This window comes from Mesocricetus auratus, unplaced genomic scaffold, assembly GCF_017639785.1.
Source record: "Mesocricetus auratus isolate SY011 unplaced genomic scaffold, BCM_Maur_2.0 Super-Scaffold_100007, whole genome shotgun sequence".
Lineage (NCBI taxonomy): Eukaryota > Metazoa > Chordata > Mammalia > Rodentia > Cricetidae > Mesocricetus > Mesocricetus auratus.
The window spans coordinates 16,190,989-16,195,228 of record NW_024429191.1 but is presented as its reverse complement, the minus strand read 5'-3'; positions in this window follow the sequence as shown (position 1 = coordinate 16,195,228).

The window sequence follows — 4,240 nt, the reverse complement described above, 5'->3', positions numbered from 1 at the left end:
GAGTCCAAGTGGGAACTTAATGCAGTTGGTCACAGTCAACAGCCGAGGCAAGCCAACGCACGCATATTTGATAATGCGCATCTCACTCCCTGCTAACCACCTCCAGGACCCAAACGGTGCCGCCCACCACAATAGACAGGCCTTCCCACCTCAACTAAGACTATGAAAACCATCTCTCAAAGACACACCCACCGGCCAACCTGATCTAGAAGATTCCTCCTTAAGACTCTTTCCGGGTGGCTCTAGAGTTCCTTGACAATTAAAGTCAATCATCGCACCATCTCCCTTAGTTGTCACAGACCATAAGCAAGCCAGGCCGGAGTAATGACCCACACTTTTAATCTCAGCGCCTGAGAGGCAGAGGCAACAGCATTTCCGTGAGTTCGAGTCTAGCTTGGTCTACATAACGAGTTCCAGTGGGCATTAGTACTCTCGGGAAACTGAAACTTCCCTACCAAAATTCACACAACCACCAAGATGAAGGAAGGACCGACTTGCAGCCATGGTTTGCTGTTTCTTTCCTGTCTTTTCTACCCAGTCACCTAGTGGAGGCAGGTTATCTGGGTTTAAGCCACGCCCCTACATCCTTGCTGGCGGTTTGTAAAATTCACGTGCTTTGCTCATCTGAGGATTCAGGGTCAAACCTGCAAGTGTACAGGTAAAGAGCATCCCACTCCCAGCATCTCTAGTGGTTGGTCTAGAGTTTAATTTAAGCTTCTGGGTACCATGGCGATGAAGTGCTATAAATACCCTGGGGACTTGCAGCCAGCCCGCTAGTTACTGCGCTCTCGCGCCACCCCCATTTCCCACCAGGGCTCCTCTGGAGCTGCTGGAGTAGGAGTGGAGGAGAGCACGCCTGCGCTCTGTGCGCCAGTTCCCGCCCTCTGCTCGCAGGCTTGCTTTCTCCTTGCACACCCCCACCTTTGAAACTGCGATTTCATCTCCACCTCCTACAGTGCATAATTCATTTCCTCCTGGGTGAAAGACACAACAGCTTCCAGGCTCCAGAGGACTCTTTGATGAGAGTTGGAAATAGGATGGATACAACCTGTCCAGTCAGCTCCGGGATAGCCACTGGTGTGGGAGAAATCCAGTTCAGTTAATGAATAAAGCCGGAAGGGGAGAAGCTGGGAAGGGAGGCGGGCATCACAGAGAGAAAATGCCCTGCTTCCCCCGCTTGTTAAATCCCTGCTCTCTACCCCTTCTGCCTCTAAAGTGGGTCTTGATGACAGCTCTGGGCAGGTGGAGGAGGAGGCGTGGATAACCTCTGGGTGGAATTCAGAGCGCTTCCGCTCACATAGGCGCTGCCACGGCTGACTTCGCCTGTCCTCCCAAACCTCCAGAGCATTCTCCTACCACTCCAGATTGACCCACGACCAAATAAAAGCAGGAGCTCAAGGGTGGTGTATGCTGGAAACACTACTCCTTCCAACCAGACTGTGGCCCTGAAGTGTCTCTTTTCTAGCCATCTGGTTCTGTTGGGAGCCCAGGAGTGAAAACCCACTGGAGAGATGGGGATAGGGCTCAGTTGAGAGAATCCCTGTCTGGCAAGAACGTGAAGCCCCAGGAGGAAGCAGGAGTGATGAGCAGCACAGCATAAACTGGGTGTGATAGAACATGCCTGTAATCCCACACTCAGTAATGGAGGCAGGAGGAGCAGAAGTTCAGGGTAATCCTCACTTACAAAGTGAATTTGAGGCCAGCCTGCGCTACTTGAGATTACATCTTAAAAGAAAGAAAGAAAGAAAGAAATACCTCACTGGAAACCCACTTTTGGAACCTGGGCTTTATTACTCGCTTTGCTTTTCAGAGTCTCACTTTGGTTCTATAGGATGGAACCAGTAAGAATAAAGGCTCAATTCATTAGGCACAGAAACTGTCTTCTGGAAAATGAGGAGAGGCTATCTTAGACTTGGGTCCAATTTGTTTAGCAGAACTGTCTTAAACCCCAAGCACCCAGAGGTAAATTAGAAATGTCCTCTGCCTGGACTCTCCCGTTGCCAAGGTTTCCTCTACCCAGACTTTGTCTCTGGCTTATTTTCATATCATTGAAACCACCAATTCAAGGCACAATTAGGAACTTCCATTAATGCATGACTAAAGAAAGGAGACTTGGCTCCCATTATTGGCTCAGTCACAGGACGTAACAATGTGCATTCTCCAGGACATGTGGGTTAGACAGCATGAAGTAGGGAGGCATAGTCATGGAAGACAAATTCTAGGAAAGGTTCTCCAAGCCTCCGGTCCCTTAAAGCACGAGGATGCCAGCCAGAAACCGCTTCTGACACAACTGTTCTCTCTCTCCCCTCTCTCCACCACTCCCCTCCTTTAAGATTTACTTTATTATCTTGGATCGTGTGTGTATGTGCATGTGATTGAGGGTGCCTTTCAGTCAGAGGTGTGTCAGATCCCCTGGAGCAGGAGGTACAGTTATGAGCTGCCAGGTGTGGGTGGGCGCTGGGAATCAGATCCCTGTCCTGTCAGGAAATAATGCATGCTCTTGCCCAAAGAGCACCTCTCCAGCCTCCCTCCCTTTCTCCTTTCTTCTTTTCGCACTTAGTTTCCCCTTCTCATTCTCATGAAATCTCTTGCCCCATCTCTTAAGATGTGTGTGGAAAATGGTTCTTGGTGTTGTTGAAGTCAACACTGACTTTAAAACCAAGGCAACCTGTGTTGTCATCCCTCATGAGCCACCGCCCATGAAAGCAAATGCAGACTTGGCGTAGCTGGTAGCCCCCTCTGCTCAGCTCCAATGATGTATCCAGACTCTTGAACTTAGCACATTGTAAGTCAGAGTCCTAAGAGGAAGTCCAGGAAGGCCGGGGCGGCTGTCTTCAGTTTGGATTCCTGTGGTTCAGTCACCTGTAGAATAACAGCCAATTCAACCTATAACAAGGCTCAGCAGGTTTTACCTTTAATCTCTTGCATGCTTGCCCTGGGCCTCTGAATGTTTGGAGATGATTCACCCGGCATTGCAGGGGGGTAGGCCACCATCTGTAGATGACATCATCCTGCTTGCAGCTTCTGGGAGATAACCTGGGATCCTTTTGTTAGGGGCAGGAAGGCCTAGGCTTTAAGGAACCAATTCTTGCTCCTGAGACCTGGTGTAAAGGCACAGAGGAGCAAACCCCCATGGAAAATGCCAGACTCTGGGATACAACACACACAGATACATACACACACACACACACACACACACACACACACACACACACACCAATTAGACTTGTTGTAGCACCCATGCATACTTTTCAGGAAGGAAAAGACATGGGTTTTTTGAGCAGAAAATAGTTCATTTGACCCACACTTTATAGACATGTACTGGTCACCAGCCAGGATGCCCCAAATGGATCCTTGTCAGATTTCTGGGGTGATGGACTTAAGCCTATATTTTTCTCACATCATTTTGCTCTTCCCAACCAGCCAGAAGGAGTCTTAAGTGTTTACATTTCTCAGAGGGGCAGGCAGGAGGATGGTGAGCTCAAGGCTACCCTGGGGTGCATAGCAAGACTCTTAAAAGCACACACACCAAACTCAAACAAAAACCAATGCAGGATTGTTTGGTGATTTAACTAGTGCTAGGATGAGATATGCTTGTGTATCTTCTTAGCTTGAAGCCTCAGTTTCCTCATCTACAGAATGGGTATAAATATACATTACCCCACCTTCTCCAAAGCTTTGTTGTGAAGATTAACTGAGATCGTGTATGGAAACACAGAGCCCCCGTGTCACCTTTACTTTGAGGTTATTACTCTAACCCACAACTGGAAAGTGTTGGACTTGGTAGCTCACACTTGTAATCTCAACACTGGAGGGGAGGGCAGAGGCAGGAAGGCCAACTTGAACTACACTGTGAGCTCCACGCCACCCAGAGCCATGTCTCAAAAGGCAAAAAATCAAAACACACAGGATGGTTTTGCTAGGAGTACAATTTAATGAGAGGGTGTGATACTCTGGGTTTGATTCCTGACAGCACAGATTAAAAAACTGTTAGAAGTGTTTATAATACTGAGGGTTTTGGACCACCAAAGGAAGTATTGAGAAAGGGAGGACTCCAGCCTTTGGATGGTGAGGATTCCCCTGAGTTCTGAGATCCCTGGCTTTGAAGGAGAAGGGCTCCACTAATCCCCTAGGTCAGTCCTCAGGACATTTAGACGTGAGGAGCCCACCCTTGTTTATAAAAAGGAGCTGAAGCCCAAACGGGATTTCCAAACAGTACAGGGAATTGACTGGCTATTTC